Raw genomic sequence first — 20,389 nt, forward strand, 5'->3', positions numbered from 1 at the left:
GAAAGAGGGACAGGAAAAAGAAATTTCACCCCTAGATCACACTTTAAGAATATAGCCACTGTTTCAGGAAGCTGAATGGCATGTTCATTGTGTAGTTATTATTGTCATAAATACAAAAAAGAAATAAAACTGATTGTATGTGCTCCACATTCAAAAATCCATATTATCTACTTAGTACAGACTCATACCTCATTCAATTGATCTGAATTAGTGAGGTTTTAACACATATCACAATTATGTTAAAATAAACCACGATATTCCTTTTAAAACTTATAGATTTTACAAAAAACTAATAAAGTATGATGGCTGAAGAAGAATATGATGTCAAAATTCTTTAAAATGTCTTATCTGACTTCACTATGCTTTATCCTGAGTTTTTGCGATTACTCCTCAGCATGAACCCTTAGTTGCAAAAAGACACTTCATTTTAGCTTTTATTTTTTTGCCTGCTACCTTCCTCCTACACCACGTACCTGTTAAGTCACCAGCCTAGACTGATATCCCTAGAACTTTCCTATTAAAAACAAACTCAACACCAAAAAAATAAACAATTCAATTAATAACTGGGCAAAGGACCTAAATATGTAGACACTTCTCCAAAGAGGACATACAGATGGCCAGTAGACATATGAGAAGTGTTCAACCTCCCTAATCATCATATAAATGCAAATTAGAACCACAAGGAGATACCACCTCATACTTGTCAGAATGGCTACCATCAATGAATCAACTAACAAGTGCTGGCAAGGATGTGGGGAAAAGGGAACCGCCTACACTGCCGGTGGGAATGCAGATGCTACAGCCGCTGTGGGAAGCAGGATTAAGTCACCTCAGAAATTAAAAATGGAACTGCCCACTTACCCAGAGATTCCACTTCTGGGAATACATCCAAGAAACCCGAAACACTTCCAAAGACGATAGCCCCCCTGTGTTCACTGCAGCATTATGTACAATAACCAAGATAAGGAAGCAGCCGAAGTTTTGGCATATTTTTCAAACCTTCATGAAAAAGACATAAACTATTCACAAAACAGATATGAACTTTGTTATTATAATGAAAAAAATTATCAATGCTCTCCAAAAAAAATTGCAAACGCAAATGGAATGGAAAAACTGAGATTGGAAATCAAATCAAGGCACAAGGCACAAGGGTCAAGAGACCTTCACTCCAGGAACAAAGTCACAACATGGAGCAACGACGGAGCCAGGAAGGCTCATGTTCCGAACCAGAAGCACAGCCCGTCACGTGGCAGCCTGAGTGCACGGGAGGCGGCTGGGCGGGACAGCACATGGCAAACCAAGACTGCTCTCCTGACCTAGACGTACATCTGTCCTGAGTGGGAAGCCAGCGTGGCAGGTCACCAGAGGAACATCTAAATCAGCAAGAGCCTGCAGACTGTCCCAGGGAGCTGGTCGCTGTGTCTGCACCTCCCACACGCTCGCCTTCAAGGGAAGCCGTCCAGGAAGTGAGAGGCCTGGGAAGAAGATCCAAGCCTCACCGCTCAGAGTCTGTTCCCACAAGACCAGCGCTGTCAGTCAAGCGCTGAGAGTAATTTCACTTAATTTGCAATAATGAAGAGGACGAAGGGGTAAAGACACGAAACCTGTTTTCAACCTTTTTCACCTCATGGCACACATAATCTAATTACTAAAATTCTGTGGCGCAACAAAGAAATGTGTATGTTTTGCCGATCTGACAAAAAAAAATATAGGGCTAATTTTGATTCATTCACACTGAATGGCTATTGTTATGCTATTATTTTGTTTAATTAAAGGAAAGGAAGTCGGTGGCCCTGACTACATAGGTATTGAATGTCGTAAGAATCCTCGCGGCACACCAGCTGAGAACCGCGGCCCTGAACAGGTGATCTAACAGAAATCTATGGCCCTAACAACCAAAATTAAATTTCCACGAACGACTTCTTTACTGGTAAGTGGTACTGAATTATAACCACCTGACTCACAGTGATTGAAGGTAGCGGGAGGAATGCTCTCACATGTATTTGGCTATTGTTGGGGACCCGACACCATTCCATTTACTCCCCGAAGAAGCCCTAGACGTATGAGGAAATCCAGGCTCAGAGAGCTTGGATAATTTTTCCAAGGTCACACACGTATGAAATGATTCCTGAAAGAAAGGAAATGAACTAGACAGCCCGATGGAAACCAGGATATAGGGTTCCCCTGGGAAAAAGGCCTCTGTACACCCAATTTTTATTCTAATGTACATTATGAGAAATCAAGTTATAGCCACTCAGGCCCTGTGACTTTTTTCGAACAACAAGATTCTAAGGAGACAGGAAACCAATAACGTGGTTATTTTTAACTCAATAAAATCACGGCACACGATTCACCTAAAGGTCACCCTGTTTGGCCGGGACGGTGACGGCCTTCTCCCCTGAGAGAGCGCAAGGCCTCCGCCATGGCGGTGTCTGGCCCAGGCTTTCCCCAGCGCCCGCAGCGCCCACGGGCGGCGTTTGGTACTCCTACAAGGCTTTTTGGAAGAGTCCGGTGTACATGTTTTCAATTTTATTTTTTGGAGAAAGATGATGTGAGAAAGAAACATCAATCCGCCGCCTCCCTCCCCACCGGGGATGGAACCTGCACCTGGGCACGTGCCCTGCCCGGAACCGGGGCCACCGGCTGCCCCCCTGCCCCCCTGCCCCCCGCCAGCCGGGCGGCGCTGCACTGTGAGCTGGACGCAGGCTCACAAGAAACACAGTCAAGCTTCCTAGAGGCGCTGCCAGAAGAAAACTACCTCTAATCACTATTTTCTTACAGCGTAGCACTCCAGTTAGCACACACAGCCTCTGCTTAGATTCTGAACCATCGGCACCCCGTAAAGGCCCCTTCACATTGTCACTGCCCACAGGCACTGAGGACTAGAAGCAGGCACCACCCATTACCCCTCACCCCTCACCAACCACCCACCACCTCTCACCAACCACCCCCAAATCAGAACAATAATGATTAAACATGGACTCCATACTCCAGTAGCTTATAATCTTTTACAGGAGACAGAACAACAATTATAATAGAATGTGATAAACCTACAATAGAGATGTCTTCAGAGAACTGAGAAACCATTCAAATAAGACTAGAATTGATGTTGTAGAGGAATGAAAGCCTCACAGAGAACAGGATATTAGCATATATCTTGATAGGTGAGAATGGACTCAGAAGAATTTCAAGCTTTGGTTACAGAATAGGAAAAGAGCAGAAGTGTAAAAAACTTAAGGGTATAGTGCAGGGGTCCTCCTGCAGGCAGCTCCTCCCCCACACAAGTGCTGGCACCTGGCCTGGCTCCTGCTTCTTATCCGGACTGATTGCATCACGCCCTTCAGCTAGAGCCATCAGATTTACAGCCGTGGGCAAACTACGGCCCGCAGCAGGATCCGGCCCGTTTGAAATGAATAAAACTAACAAAAAAAAGACCGTCCCCTTTTATGTAATGATGTTTACTTTGAATTTATATTAGTTCACACAAACACTCCATCCATGCTTTTGTTCCGGCCCTCCGGTCCAGTTTAAGAACCCATTGTGGCCCTCCAGTCAAAAAGTTTGCCCACCCCTGCATCAGAACAATAGGGTGTTGCTTACAGGCAGCGTGGGGGGAGGGGGGGCACACAGGCCTGGGGTTCAGCTTTTATTGAGGTCAAAGGTAGGCCTAGGATTGGGGGAGTCACTCTTTATTGGTGAATTTAAAACCCAGGAAAAGAGAAAAACAAGTAGCCTAGTGGTTAGTCATCAAAATTAACCAGCAAAGGCGCCGGGGGGAGGAGTGGGGTACGGGCTCTGCACCCAGCATTGCCTGAAAGTCGGCTATTGGGGACACGTGGGCACTAACAGGGGTGCCTTGCCCGGGCCACAAAGCTTTCACAGCCGCTTCCACAGAGCGGGCGGGCGGGAGGCCTGAGGGTCGCTGTAGGGCAGTGGTTCTCAACCTGGGCTGCACATTAGAATCACCTGGGCCTGTTTTTAAAATCCTGATTTCTGGGCCTCATCCTCCGGAAATTCTGTTTCTTTGTGATGGGGTGAGGCCACATTAGTAACAAAGAAACAAGAATTTCCGGAGGATGAGGCCCAGAAATCAGGATTTTAAAAACAGGCCCAGGTGATTCTAATGTGCAGCCACGGTTGAGAACCGCTGCTTTAGGGCTAGTAAATTGGGTCCTAACGCTTGGGTTTGTGTTCTTTACCGATGTGATCCTCTCAAAAACTTAGTACGAAAAATCTAACATGACAAATCCAAGAGCGACAGGAGACAATGGACAAGGCGGCCTCTCCCAGGGAGTAGACTCAGGGTTTAAAGAAGAAACTTTCAACCAAATAAACTGATGAACAAAGACCCAGAGACACAGAAGCATGAACAGACTGTTGAACCTCAGAGGGAAGGCGGGGGAGGGGGGAAGAGCTCAAACAATGAACTTGTCCATATAGATAGATGCATAACCCCTGGGCACAGACAATGGGGTGGTGAGGGCCTGGGGGCCGGGAGGGGACAGGAGTGGGCTGTACGAGGTTAATGGGGGGAAAAGGAGGACCTATGTAATATTTTCAACAATGAAGTTTTTTTAAAATAAAGAAAAAGATTTTTGCACGGCCATGGCAACGTCTTCACCATTTCTGACCTACGAACCGCCCCCCTGCTTAGACCAGAAAGTGACTTCTGTGTTTTCCCCTCTTCCATCCCCAAAATGAAAAGTTCTTAGTGCTGTGCTGGTCCTACCCACTATGCCTTCCTGGGGGTGGCAGGGGCAGTACAGGAGTGATTCCTTAGAGCTTGTAGATTTCTAGAAGCCACTGCTGTGCCTGCAGAGACCCTGGACTTCGTGTTTAGTGGATGGGCCTTCAGTCTCTCCTGCCCAGGCCAGGATAACGGGGTGTTTGGGAAGAAGGGTGCCCAGGTGGCCATGCCTGAACTGGGACGCATGGCGAAGTACCATTCTGTGTTCTATTTGACGGTAGAAGCTTCCTTTGCGTGCTAGGTAGGCACGTGGCTGCTCAGCTCCAGGCTGCATTTTCAGATTAATTCATGCCCATTTTCTTTATTCCTCCAAATGTCAAGTTTATTGCCCTCAAGTACATGTCATGATGCCATTCTCCAGGGACCACCAGAGCAGGCTGATGAACATCCGAGGCCGTCTGCGAGGGATGGTAGAACGAAGAGGGTAGAAATCACGTGGATCACTCAGGCTGAAGTGGCTTCAACATCCAAAGGAGACAAATAATTTCTTACCTGAGGATGCTTAGCAAGTTCTGAAGATAATTCTCCATTTAATTTGTATGTGAAGCAATCACTTCAGTAACATTGATTGGCCATGCTATGTGTGAGAACTGGTCATGTTTGTGTGAATAATGGTCATTTAGGGACCTACAACTGTGGTTTCTCAGCACATCTAAAAGTTTTTAGATGTGATTTAATGTCTATGAATGAATGTATGTATCTATTTGTATATTAGGGTTGTATATACAGTATATGTACTAGATGTGTGTATATACATATTAGAGTTATACTATTTCTATGAAAACTAGACAAATTTTAGAAAACATAAGTTGATATTTGATAAGATAGTGATACTTTAATTAAAATAAGAAGTTAGAAGAAAAGAGGGAAAAGGCTATTTCTTAAAAGATATTTTTATTGATTTCAGAGAGAGAGAATCATCGATTGGCTGCCTCCTGCCAGGAATTGAATGAACCCTGACCTCCTGGTTCATGGGTCAACACCCAACCACTGAGCCACACTGGCTGGGCAGAAAATGCGATTTTAAGTTGATTTATAAGAACTGGCCCAGTGACTAAGATCATACTCTTGCTTTATAGCCTTTCTTTTTAAAAACATTAAATGAATATATGTCACAACTACGTACAGAAAGTCATTAAACTAACATTGAATATTGCCATGAAGAAAACATTAAATAGTTCGGGAAGAGAACAAAGAGGCTGGGAAAACTGCATCCGCAGAGTGGAGATGGCACCGTGGGCCCAGACACGGACTCGCAGAGGCTGAGCGGCCCAGGTCGCCTCCCCACGCTGCTGAGAGCAGTGTGTGTGTGTGTGTGTAGGCCACGAGCAAGTGGAGCATTTAGGTAAAAAAAAGGGGGGGGGCGGACTGTTAAGGACTGTGTTAAAAATATATAACTGTTGAGAATTTTTAAAGTCGGAAGGTTGCAGCTACATAGAATGAAAAATTTTTTTCAAAGCTTTACATTTCATGAAACCAATGCATGTTTACCACATTGTATGTGTAACGTGTCCTGCTGCTCTTTAAGCCCAGGTGGAATGTGAAATGCTCTGTGTTCTAATGTTACTAAAGCAAGTGTTTCACGAACAGCGAAAATAAGTTAGGGTTACAAAGGTGATTAGCTATTTATGGAGTGCTGTGGCTTAAACACCCATTTTATTAACTATCACGTTATATTTATTCCTTTGCAGAAATCCTGGGCAGATATGAAGAACATTTCTGAAGCTGATGGGGTATTCAGTAATTCAAAACCCACGAGTCCTGAGCAAACGGATCTGCAGGCATATGTGCTAGTGAGCACCACTGAGGTGCATGTGGCAACGGGGCAGGGAGGTGGGAAATGAACGGGGGGGGAGGGGGGCGGGGGGGATGGCTGCGGGTCCTCCGTCTACATTCTCTTTGCTGACTGTAGGCTCTGGGCAGCACCGAAAACCCATCCTCTCCCAGAGACAGAGAGAGGATGCTCCCCACGCAGGCGTTCCTAGATGAAGCTGGAACCCACAGGAAGTGGTTCTACGCTCAGGCCTTAAGCTGACTTTCATTAGTGCTGCCGGCCAGTAATGAGGAGGAATGGTAGGCCGTCCCCCTTTACTTTTGTTTTTAAACACGCCTATCTACATTATCCAAAAAACTCTAAACAAATTATTCAACATAGTCAAAACATCACAGCAAACCCCTGGCTATTAGCAAAACCATAAACAGCAACGTTAGCAAGAGAACAAAAGTCTGGCTAATAACAAAGCAATCCCAACGCAAAACCAAACTACAAACATGTTAACGTTTTCGGGATCCATCTTACTCACAGTCCTTAGATTCAGCTCCGCAAGACTTTACAGAAAAATGACAGTTCACCAACGCTAGCACAGCTTCCGCCTGCTGTTCGAACGCCTGCTTGGCCTCCGTCGCCATCCTCTTCAGCTGACTCCATGCCGGTATCTCGCCGATGCAGAGATGTCGTTGATGCAAACCAGTCCCCTGGGTCAGGTGGTTGGGGCGGTCGACCTCGGCACTGAGTCCGCACGGGTCCCCGTCACATCAGCCCCGTCCACGCCGGTGGAAGTCTGGTCCCTTCTCAGCCTCTTTCTTTATCCGCTGCTGCATGGAAAGGAGCAGCCCTCCGTCCTGCAGAGCTGGAGACCTTCAACTCGGAGTCTGGCGTCTCACACAGACCCCGAGTCCCAGGGAGCGATCTGGTCGCACAAGCAAAGATAACCAAAGCCCAGAAACAATGCAACTGCTGCAAGAGCTTACAATGTAGGTCTAAAATAAAATTACTTCCTGAAACATCAACCACAGCCATTTTTACTTTACAGTGGCTTAAACAAAACCTAGGAGATCTCTACCTTATTTTATATCTTCCTGTTTACTTCTTACTTTCTTACTTCCTACCGCTGGCTTCTTACTGCTCACTTTCCACCGCTTATTTTCTATTTCTACCGCTTATTTTCTACCGCTTATTTCCACTTATTTCTACTATTTCTACCGCTTATTTCTTAGCACTTATTTTCTATAGCTTATTTCCTACCGCTTAGGTCTCTATTTCTACTGCTTATTTCTACCACTTATTTCTACTTATTTCTCTATTTCTACAGCTTATTCCTATCTTACCTATCTTTAGCTTAACAAAACCTAAGAGATCTCTTATTTTCTACCACTTATTTCCTAACATTTATTCCACTTATTTCTCCTTATTTCTCTACTTCGACAGCTTATTTCTACTTATTTTCTACTGCTACAGCTTATTTCTACCTAGAAATTTTAAAATGCTTACTTTAAAAATGCTTTGATTAAGCATTATTCCCATGTTTTACACCGAGCTAATTTTACCACACTTCGGCTCCCTACCTTATTTTTGTTTTTTGGCCTTCTTACCTTTGCTTTTTAAGCTTAAATTCTTATTTTCTTACTTTTGTTTTTTAAGCTTACTCTCTGCACGTGCCTTGGAGTCTCCTTTCACCTGACCACTTTTTAAATTCCCCCAAACTCTGGCCCTGTTCCTTATAACTCAGTCCCTGGTCGCAGAACTCAGTCCCTGGTCCTAGAACTCAGTCCCTGTTCGGGCGCCATTTGTTACGGCCAAAGGTGATCCCTAGTGGGGGGCTGAAAGGATTAAGGAAAGACAGACAAGAGAATAATAGCTGGGTCTCGGTGGGATGCTGCTCCCTGATGAGGAGACAACGACAGCGCCCACAAGCCATGTCTTTATTTTATAGCAGATGCATGAGGCAAAGTAGAGGCGTGATCACATTGTTTACAGCATTCTCGTGAGCTTCAACCCTACTCAACGACATGCACCCGAACTCTATCACAAGACACATGGGGCTACGTGTTTCTTTCTATTTCTTCATGTATATTGTGTCAGTTGATGATATTAAACACCCCAGTAGGACCCAGTGCAGCAGTCATTCCCATGGTTAGGGAACCTCTGTTACCTTCTCATGAATAGAATTTCTCTGGATAACTGAGGGGTTACATCGAAAAACCTGTTTTCTTTCAACCTAAGTAGCTGAAAGTGTCTTTTCATAATACGTTAGCCTACTTTACAGTCTTGCTAAATACAGTGTACTGAAGCTAATGTAATATTTCTCTTCTGATTGATGACTTTGCAGTGCCTTGGGGTCTGGATGAATTGTCATGGAGGGAATAAGCTGTAGTGTATTGAAGTCTCCGTCTGAACTGACCAGATATTGGTTTATTTCATGGTGCTCTGCCACTCTGCCTAAAGCAGAGCACAGGAGAGACATTCACTGGCCTTTGCGTTGCTAGTTAGAGCTCTTTCCTGTGTAGGTGTGGCCCTAGGACAGGTGTGGCGCATAAAATGTTGTTTTCGATGATTCTGCCATGGAGCCTTCCACAGTCACTCCACTCCCCTGTTCCCGAATGTGGGAGACTGCCACCCGCCCCGCTCCCCTCACAGGTAGCTCAGTGCTGTCGCGTCCTCGGACATTGCCATGATTCTGATCAGGAAGACATGAGGACAACTGTAATTGGACTGTCGGTATGCTGCCGACTTCACGGTCACGTTGGCAAGCATGACACTGTGCTCAGAATGCCGATCCTTTAATCAGGAGATAATAATGACCACTTCACGTCCACTTGCACTCTCAGTATCAAATCCCGTCCTATATAGCAGTCCTTCCCCAGGGCAAGTCCGCAGACCTACGCAGGCTTTCTCATCTTATTGGGGGAACTTGATAGAGACACAGCATCTAGACCTGGTTCTAGAACTGCTGCTTCCTGAGGTCAGAAGACCGGTCCATCACTCTATTTCTGGTTTTGCTTTAGGATCATTTCACGTTGTTTAGAGAAAGGAACCACAGCTCTCAAAATCCCTTGGGGAACCAATAGAGAAACTACCTAAGGGACTAGGACTCCTCAGAAATACTATTTCTATGGGCTGAAGGGCCAGTTCTCCCTGCACCACTGAAAAGCTGAGACTGGAGACGCCCATGGGAATTGCAGCGTGCTTCGTGGTAACGGTGATGGGGATAGGTGAAGGTTAGTCCAAATGTTCCCATAACGTTTCTAACCTAAAGATCCAAAGTTTGGGGGCTTTCATTTTGCTAAAGTTTCCACAACAGCACAACACACTCCCGAGTTAAGGAACTTTTGGAAATTCTGTTTTTGAACGAACAAGGAAATTGATCCTTGGTTATACCAAGGAACAGGTGTGGAAAAAGGAAGTGGAGGAAGAGAGAATAAAAATCTTTGGGGAGCCCAGCCGGTGTGGCTCAGTGGTTGAGTGGACGTTTCTATCTCTCTCTCCCTCTCCCTTCCTCTCTGAAATCCATAAAAATATATTTTTTAAAAATGCTTGAGTGGACTTATTTTTGTCGTTGTTGTTGTTTCTTAAGTAAAACATACTGTAAAATTGACTTGCAGCCAGTTTGAAGAATAAGAAAAGTTTAGAAAAATCGGAACAACAAAATCCAGGGACGTCATAAAACATTAAACAAGCAAAGTTCCCTCCCAAAGAAAATGCTTTTATGAAAAGGAGGGTCATTTCGTGACTGCAGTCTCAGTGAACAAGGGCCCTGACTATTTTTACAGAAATTCCTTGTTTTCAGTTATATCATTAAAGCAAGGTGCAAGCACCATATTTTATATCATTAAAAACAACAGCTCTCTGGAAACTTAAATATATGTTCCAACTTCTATTACTCTTTGTAGGGAGTGGCTATAGGGTTAGGCCTGGGACTGACCTGTTGGCAAAGCCACAAACAAGTCCCAGCTTAGAGGGCACCTTCCTCTTAGCATAATTAGGCTTGGCCTTATGATGCTCCCTAGATCTTATCTGGGTAACTAACGGGCTGAGGGAAGTGCAGCAAGTGCTGCCAAAACAAGTGAAACTCACAAGAACATTGTAACTATGTTGACCACCACCTTGTTTACCTCTGGCTATAAAATAAAGCCTCAGCTTGCTGTCTGGGTCTCCCCCCTTGGCCTCAGCCAAGCACAGAAAATCCACCTAGACCCAGCTTATTCTCTTTGTCTTTTCTACATCCTTCACCAGCCCCCCTCAGGCTCACCGAACCCTTGGCTGAGCTGGCCCAGCACACTCTTAGTATAAAGCTCACACTGCCATGCTTAGCAGTCGAATAGCAATTATCCTTTACTAGAGGCCCAGTGCACAAATTCTTGCACTGGTGGGGTCTAGCCGGCCCGCCCCCATCAAGGGTGATCAGGAGCAGGGCCGGCCAGGGGCCATGGGCTGTTGGCTGGCCACCCTGCCCCCTGGTCAAACTCCCAGTTGAGGAGACAGTTTGCATATTAGCCTTTATATATAAAAGCCTAATATGCAAACTGTCCCCTCAGACAGTCATTCAACCAGAAGTTCAACTGCTCGCTATGACATGCGCTGACCACCAGGGGGTGGCACAGAACATGGTGGGTGTTGGCAACACAGCACTGGCAGCGGGCGGCAGTGGAGGCACTGCTGGCACCAATGGGCCCTGACAAGAGCAGGACCATGACAGGATGGTGGAACAGGTGAGCGGGCGGCATCAGGCCAAGGTGGGTACGAGCAGGGAGGAGCCCGATCACCCTGCCAATTGCCCTGCAGATGGCGACCAGTGGTGGTTGGGGGGCGGGGGGCGTGCTGCCCTGCTCCCAGGCGCTGAGGGAGCTGGGCAGAGGCCCGGCCCTGATCAATCGCCCTGCAGGTGGGAGGGTGGAGCAGGTGAGGGGCAGCACCAGGCCAAGGTGCCAGGCGAGGCTTTGAAACTTGGGGCATGAGATGGGGCCCTCTCCCCACAGGCCACCCTGAGGGACCCCCCCTGTGGGAGCAAAGAAACACAAACCAGGGAGAAAAGCAGCCGCGTCCAAGCCCAGATGTGAGTTTTCCTGCGCTCCACGCCGCCAGGTGCACGTGGGAATAAAGACCCGTTACCTGGGATGACTTGAGTAGGAGGTAACCTGAGTCTCTAAGATAGGATTCTATAGGGTACAGTTCCTCACTTTATTAAAAAGCAAACAAACAAAAAACAGACTGTCCTCCGTGACCGGGAATTATCAGGCAAGGCAGTGGCTTCCCCCATCTGCTGGTTAGTAGCCATGAGGTTCACCTGGGGTATTGGTTGGAATTGACCGCAAACTAGTCTTCACCGATGAGGATAATGCATAGTTCCTGCAGCAACATACACAGCCTTCAAGGATGGGGGGGCACGTGGTTTCAATGATCCAGTCAGGCCCTAGCCGGTTTGGCTCAGTGGGTAGAGTGTCCGCCTGCAGACTGAAGGGTCCCGGGTTCAATTCTGGTCAAGGGCACATGCCCGGCTTGTGGGCTTGATCCCCAGTTGGGGGCGTGCAGGAGGCATCTGATCAATGATTCTCTCATCATTGATGTTTCTTTCTCTCCCTCTCCCTTCCTCTCTGAAATCAATTTATATAAATACATACAACATACAGAAGTAAAATGATCCAGGCAGGTATTTTCTCCTGCGGCCATGAATGAGGAAGCTTGTCCTGTTCGTGCTAGTCCTTTTGTTGACACCCACTTCACCGCCTCCTCTGCTCAGGGGACCGGGTAAACGCAGCGCACGTCTCCTGTTTCCCAAGACAAGAGGGAAGAGGGCTGGCCCCACACCCGCTGCGCCCTCTGATCCACGATCCCTGGGGAAGCTGACATGCTGAGCGACCTACTAATATGTGCCCTCTCAGCTCTGCCCCTAAGCAGGCAGTCTGCTTTGCTTATCACATACAGCTGTTGCCATGAGGCAAAGTCCCGTCACATCCAAGCAGGTGCAGGTACGTTCCCTTAAAACCGCCACTCCTGTCCTTTGGAAGTGCGCCCCCACCTCCTCCTCACACTGATCCGCCCAGAATGCCAGCCTTGGTACCGACGGTGAGCGTTGCCAGGTTCCCACCAATGGCACTGGTGAGCCAGAGGAGGGCAGAGGAGGGATTTCCCAGCAGCCCCTTGATCCAATTCCAGGCGGGTCAGGTCAAGGTCAGAATGCTAGGAGAGGAGGATCTTGGAAAGACAGGAAATGCTGAAGTGGCCTCCTTCACCAACAGGTTCTAGCTGGGGAAGGGGACATGGTGAGTGTGAAAGTGTTTGTTTTATATGACATTCTCATTTCAGACTTTGGTAATTAAGAGGGACTCTTGGAACTTCTTTGCCTAATTCTGGAAGAAACGTGCCTGGAAATGGTTAAGTGCTTAATTGGAGGCCCGGGAGGTAAGTACTTGCCTCACGGAAACAAGTGAAAGGGGTGGGGAGAGTCAATATAAAGCTATTTAATATATATTTTACACGTGACTGAGGATTTTAAAATGTATTCATATGATGCGATCCTTGGGGAGGAGGGAAGATCTCTGTTCAGAACAACTCAGGAATCTAGGAGGTTGCGAGGGGGCTGCAGGACAGGCACTTGGAGCAAATGTTGTTCTTTATCTGACGGGGAAAATCTATCCACTGTGGGACAGGCACATCGCTGGCAGTAGAACTGCGTCTGGGAAGGACGTAAAGAACTGGGAAAGTGAAGGGCAAAACGACCTTAGAGTTCTTAGAAAGGTTTGTTAACTACATGAACGATGTTCCTTTTAAAAAAAATAAATAAATAAATGTGCTGTTATTGTTCTTTAGAAAGAGAGGAAGGGAGAGGGAGAGAGGGAGAGAGAAACATCAATGATGAAAGAGAATCATGGATTGGATGCCTCCTGTATGCCCCCTCTACTGGGGATCAAGTCTGCAACCCAGGCATGTGCCCTGACCAGGAATTGAACCAGTGATCTCTTGGTTCGTGGGTTGATGCTCAACCATGGAGCCCCCCAGCCAGGCCATGTTTAATACCTAAGCTCTTGAAATTTATTATAATTTATTGGGCGGGAGGGCTCATTATCAGGAACGTGGGCAAGGCACACGGGTTTGGAATGATTTTCCCAAGTTCCCATAATGAACTGACTCCTGGCAGCAGGAATTAACTGCCGTTTCATGTTCTCTAGCTCCTTGCTTTAGAGCATTAGTGTGCCTGTTGACCCTTTTTGGTACAAACTTTAAAATGTGCAGTCTGAATTTTTTTCATTAATTCAACAAATAAGGACTTTGGTACTGACTCTGTCCAGGCACAGCGTTAGATGATGTCAGACAATTTTAAAGATTATAAACTGTCAAAAGAGCCAGACATATTTGGAATGGTAGTAATTGTGACAAATATCACTAAGCAGTTCCATTTCACTACTAATACAAATATTTCAGCTTTGTTTCCTACGGAACGAAGGAGGGAACATGGAGCCATGGAAGGTTTTCATTCATCCTTTCCAGCCAAGGACTTTATCCCACTGACTGTAAACAACTACACAAATGTCTTCCTTGATATATTCAGGGCTTGTTGCTTTCATTCAAACGTTTTTCTTTCTTCTGTTGCATGGTTTTCATATTTCCTAGATATAACTCAATATTTCAAAAATTTTATGTTACATTTCTCTTGCTTTTTGTTATTGTTTCCTACACATCATTCTATTTTTTATATCACCGTGATCATCCAAAATGTCATTCTTTCTGAGCTTTTTTTTTCTAACCACAAAATAACATTAGCAAAAATCAGCATCAGAATGGAGGATGTAGGGGCTGATGGCTCTTGTTCTGTGTTAGTTGAACCAGGAACTTTTTATTAACATCTACTGGGTAGCATGTGAGTAAAGACATACATACATAAATCTGTTTATTTGTTATTTGTAGGTAGCATGTGAGTAAAGACATACATACAGAAATCTGTTTAATTGTTGTTTGTATACGAAGTCAGGAAAAATCAGATCTATAGACTGTCAGAAAGGCTCTGCATAGCCCGGCGTCGCTGACCTGTGGGAGCACACGGGAGTCCTGCCATCGGCTCTCAGAGGCTGTCCACTCAGACACCGCCCCGGTTCTCTCTCTTCTCCGGGGGCCAGGGGACGAGTTGGAGGTCGGTGACCAGGGCTACAGAAACATCTTACTTCTAGGAGGTTCCGAAGCAAAATCATGTAGAGCAGAACTGGAACCAAAAAAGCAGAGCATCCTTTCGGGTCATGTCCTCTCTGGGACCCCTAATTTGCATTGAAACCTCAGTTACCGCAGTAACAAAACCTAGGTGGGTTCAAAGAGTAGATTCTTTTCTTTCTCCACATGGAACTGGATTTAGCCCTTCCGCCCAAATGTCTCCTGAGGGTGGGACGTTGATGCGGAAATCAAGGCCCACTCTCTCCAATGGGGGATTGCTGAGTACCCTCAGGGGAAGCAAACTGCTTTTCTTTTGGATAATTTCCTTAGGTTATCAGAATGTGACTCCTTTTTTAATTTTTTTATTTTCATTCCCTCCATGTAAATCCTGAGAGTATGTGTGTGTATGTGTGTGTGAGAGAGAGAGAGAGAGAAAGAGAGAGTGTGTGTGTGTGTGAGAGAGAGAGAGACAGAGAGTGTGTGTGAGTGTGTGTATGAGAGAGAGACAGAGAGAGAGAGTGAGTGTGTGAGTGTGTGTGTGTGGGGGGGGGTGCACACACCGGCTTTGGTTTGGCCTAGAATAGCGCTTTTCTAAGGACTTCATCACCCAGCAGCATGGCACACCAAACACCTGTCAGACATGCAAACCCTGGTCCAACCCACATGGGCTACTAGTGAGGCGCTCTGGGGGGTGGGGGCGGGCCAGGCCTTGGCCAGCAGGTGCCAGGGGCTCTGGCACACGCCCTTTGGAGAAGCCCTGTCCAAGGGCAGCAGCATCGCCCCACCTCAGCTTCCGGGGAGACACATGAGCATCGCTGGAGCTTGGCCCTGTGCACCCGCCTCCACTGCGCCCATGACTGAGGTGTCCTCCGGGCTCGCGGGGCAGCTCCGTGGTCATGTGTGTCCTCTTGGCCTGAGCAGAGCGCCCGGGGGCTCCTCGCTGCGCCTGTGCCTGCCCAGAGTTTGGGACACTCGCAGGCTCTTCTCTCCCCATTTCTACTTAATTGCCTAACAGTTCAGTGCTCAACACAGAGCTTCTCTATAGGGTGGAGGCCCCCAACTCTACCTGGAGCCTGGCCAATGCATCAGGGGCCCCAACGTCCCTGGGGTCTCAGGATCCTCACTCAGCAGGGATTGGTCTGAGCAGAGAGCAGGGCGGAAGGCCCAAGCCTTGGGCCTCTGAACCCAAATTTATTCTGCTGTTCTCACTCTCTCTTTCTTAAAAATCTCTCTTCTTCTCCACAGTCAGGAAGTTGTTTTGTTTTCTTTTGTTTTGTTTTGTTTTATTTTGTTTGTCTGTGCTTCTGTTGGGGGTGGCGGTGGGGGGGGGACAGAAAAACAACAACCCAACACCTGGTTAGCCATATAGACTTCTAAACTTACCATTTGGGGAAGGACCCCTGCTCTTCATACAAATCATTTTTTTTCTCGCTAGTAATGTCCACTCTTGTCATTAAAAACCGTTACTTGCCATTCTATGAGCCCATAAAAAGTCTCCAAATCAGGTTTACATTACAAAACCTTAGCGTTGACTGGTTCTCTCCATTCTTCCCTTCAAATCCTAATTTCCCTGAAGACAATTTATGATTCCTCTTCCGGAACAGAAGTTGCAGTATAAGGGTGAGGTTGTGGAAGAAATACAAGAGCACATACTAATTTTTAAAGGCTTTGTGGAAAAGCAAACATATTCATTAAAATTTCAAGACATTTTCGCACCAGACCTGAAACCTGAATTAGGAACACTGCAATCGTTTCCTAAGTCTCCGATCTCATTCCAATCACTTCACATGGAAGCTTTCTGCTACCAAACTAATTCTCATTAAATACTCCTTTTATCATAGAATTTTCCTCCTTCCGTTCCTCAATAGCTCCCTTTCTCACATAAGTTACAGACAAGTCTTCACTTAAAACATCAGACCAAGGCTCAGAGCCAGCTGCTCCGCGGCCCATCGGGCCCTTTAGAATACAGTGTCCACGCTATTGTCAAGAATCAGTGTTTGTGTGGATTTCTTCCTACCGAAATTCAACAACAACAGTAACATGAAGTATCCGATGGCATCGTTTTTAATTCATTTGAATTTTTCATTTTCTTGGCCGCATTCAAGTATTTCCATTGACATTTGCAAAATCAAGTTCTCCTCCACTTACTTTAGTACTAATGCTGCGAGATGACCCAAAATGTATTTCATTTGTCAGGATTTCGAGGGGCTGGAAGGCTGAGCCCTCATTAATAATGCATCCCCTCACTTAGGATTCAATAAAGTAGTCATATCTAAATTGAGAGTAACTAATCACAATTTATATAACCACACTGGTATAATGTAATCTTGGGCCGCGAGGTTTTTTTCATTAAATGTGATCTAGAAGGTTGCAGTTGCTATTTTACATTTCTCGCCGCCTGTATTTCACAGTCACTGCTCTGTGAAGTGCTGTGGAGTCACGGGGGAGCTAGAATAGCCTGTGAAAACCTCCTCGTGGCAGACACAGCCAACTTCCTACAGTCCCGGGGCTCCGCTGATGCCACATCCATTCCCACCGCGGCCCCAGGTGGGACAGAGTGTTCCCTGCGATGACTCTCGCCGCCTGCCATGCGCTCCTGGGAGGGACTGTGGCCGCACAGCGGGCGTCGGTCGCTTTGTGCTGCTCTGTGGCTCCTCTGAAGCCTCTTCCTCTCCCTCACTCCCCCTCCTGGCAGCCGTTCAGGGCGGAGAAAGATCCACTTGTTCTGCGTTTCCAGCCAGCCCGGAGGGATGAGAGGCAGAGAAAGGGTCTCTGTTGGCAGCCAGGGGCGCGGACAGCCGCGCTCTGGGCTCCCCGAGAGCTAGAGGCCGAGACGAGGGGACACGTAGGAAACACGCATGCACATTGTGCAGCCCGTCATTGCCATTGGGCCGTGCTGATTCTCACAGGGCTGCTTGGAAAACATGATAAAAACCCATCAGGGAATCTAAAATTGGTATTAGAACAGCCCAGATTTCAGGTCACAGAACGACCCTTTAGAGTATTTGAATCCCATGCATTTTAAAAGAGCCCAGCCTTTTCTTAAGGATGTAAAATGCTACACCAATGGAAAGCTGATGTGAGTCCCTTTTTTTAAAAACAAACAAACATATTTTATTGATTTTTTACAGAGAGGAAGAGACAGGGATAGAGAGTTTGAAACATCGATCAGCTGCCTCCTGCACACCCCCTACTGGGGATGTGCCCGAAACCAAGGTACATGCCCTTGACCGGAATCGAACCTGGGACCTTTCAGTCTGCAGGCCGACGCTCCATCCACTGAGCCAAACCGGTTAGGGCTGTGAGTCCCTTTTTCTTTTTCTTTTTTTTAAAAATATATTTTATTGATTTTTCACAGAGAGGAAGGGAGAGAGACAGAGAGCCAGAACAATCGATGAGAGAGAAACATCGATCAGCTGCCTCCTGCACATCTCCCACTGGGGATGTGCCCGCAACCAAGGCACATGCCCTTGACCGGATTCAAACCTGGGACCCTTCAGTCCGCAGGTCGACGCTCTATCCACTGAGCCAAGCCGGTCTCGGCAGGGCTGTGAGTCCCTTTTTAATCCACAGTGACTTTTACAGGCAACAAATAGGGGTTCAATAACGGACCTGCTATAATCAACCCAGTTGTCAATAAAGGAAATGTTTCTGCAGCAGCCATTCCATTCATAGCTAAATACTCTAGACATTTTTCTATTTTATTATAACACTTTAGGGAAAAATAATGTACCTTTACCCGAATCTTTATTTTTAATCCTCTATGTAGGAAACTATCAAAGTCACTTGTCAGGTGTGTTATTAAAGAAGAGGATCACATAACTAATATTGTGGTAAAAACTTTTGAGGAAGTTGGTGCTCTTTATTTGCAAAATCAAAACCACATTCCAACTCTTCTTGTGTCAACAAAACCCTCTTCATTGTCCGCTTGAGCTGATGCCTGAACTGAGAGCAGCTGTGGGCCCCGAAGGCCTTCGTGTTCATGTAGTATGTCATCTCCGAGGAAAAGGTTCCAAACCAAAGAATGTATGTAAATGTGAAAGAGGCACCAAGCCTTGGCCCGTGTGGCTCAGTTGGTTGGGCACCCTTCCCTGCCCTGAAAGATTGCTGGTTGATTCCTGGCCAGGGCATGAGCCTAGATTGCCGATCCCCAGTAGGGGGCGTGCAGGAGGCAGCTGATGCACAGTATGCTCACATCAATGTTTCTCTCTCTCTCTTTCTCCCTCACCTTTCCCCTCTCTCTCTAAAAAAAAAAAAAAAAAAAAAAAAAAAAAAAATCAAAAAAAACTACACCTATGGAATTAGTTAATTATTTGTTAATTAGAAATCATATTATAGAGAGAGGTTTATTTGTGAAATTATAGACTGATAGTTTTTTTAAAAAAATTTCTCTATAATGTAGATAAATATCTCTTCCCCTTTCTTAAAGATAGTTATTTTTTCTTAGGTAATCAGTCTTAGAAAAATAAACTAAGATGAGATATTTATAGCAGTAGACTGAAATTGAAGTATGAAAGTACGAAAGTCTACTTTTAAAGATGATGGGACTTTATGTTAAGACGATTTAAGGTTTAAGTCGTCAGTGAAATAAACAAGTCCCCGAGCCCTGCCTAGGAAAAGCCTTCCTGGTCGCCCTGGTGACGGGAGCTCGGTGCTTTCTGCCCAGCTTGTCAGGACTGGAGCTGTGCTGGTTAGGGGAAGGGACTCAGGAGGGAGAGGGTGCAGAGGGTCACGGGTTCATGCCCCTGGAGCTCCCTGACTCCCCAGCACCCCATGGCCACCCTTCCTGGCAGCACGGGGGCACCCGGGGAAGGGCTGGCACCCTGGGAGGGCGAGGGGCAGTTGCTGCAGAAGCCAGGCTGGAGGAGGGCATGACGGGGCAGGGAAAGAAGACCGTGCTGATGTGGCAATGACACGAGCTTCTAATTGGGGAATTAGCAAGCAGCTCAGACTTCAAAAAGAAATTTATGCAGCACCAAGGAAAAGAGCAGTTCTGTTAAGTGAATGTAAGAACATTTCCTTTCACCCCCAAATGTTTAACATCTTGTGAAAAATCTGTTGATCAAAGGTCTGGTCTTATTTTTTAAAACCAGAAAAGAGAGTGGAGTTTGGGTACAGTGTGTCCCTGCAGAAGAGAAAGCCTCTGGCTAAAAGATTTGATCCCCAGACTCCCCCCTCCCCTGGCGGTCCATTTAGCAGGCAAACAATGGCGGGAATGAGGAGGCGGGGATCACTCTCCCATCTTGGTATTCTTCAAAGGCACCGCAGCTCTTTCTGTTTGGATTAGAATAAAAATGCATGGTATTATCTCCTAGCTCAGTGGAAGGGTCGCCCATCCCCATCTGGTCTATAAAGAACACGCGTGTCCCCAGGCCTGCTTGACCGCAGGAGCTTTTACGCAGAAACACCGCGCGGGGACCTGGATGCTGTTCCCCAAAGAGCCTGCGGGCTTGTCCTCCTGACCGCGGCCGCCCCGTGCGGGACATGTCCTCCTGACCGCGGCCGCCCCGTGCGGGACATGTCCTCCTGGTCCAGGCCACGCGGCCGCCCCCGGGCGGCTCGGCTCCGCAGCAGGATGCCCCGGTGCCCGGTGGCAGACGAGCACCCTTCGCGGCTAATTTCCACTCGTGTACAGGATGTGTATTCCTGAAAGGGGCCTGGACAGTCATCGTCTGGGACCAGCGTGTGCCCCCCTGCCTGCGGCCTGAGAAGTCCTGGGAGTG

This window comes from Myotis davidii, unplaced genomic scaffold (genome assembly GCF_000327345.1).
Source record: "Myotis davidii unplaced genomic scaffold, ASM32734v1 scaffold181, whole genome shotgun sequence".
Lineage (NCBI taxonomy): Eukaryota > Metazoa > Chordata > Mammalia > Chiroptera > Vespertilionidae > Myotis > Myotis davidii.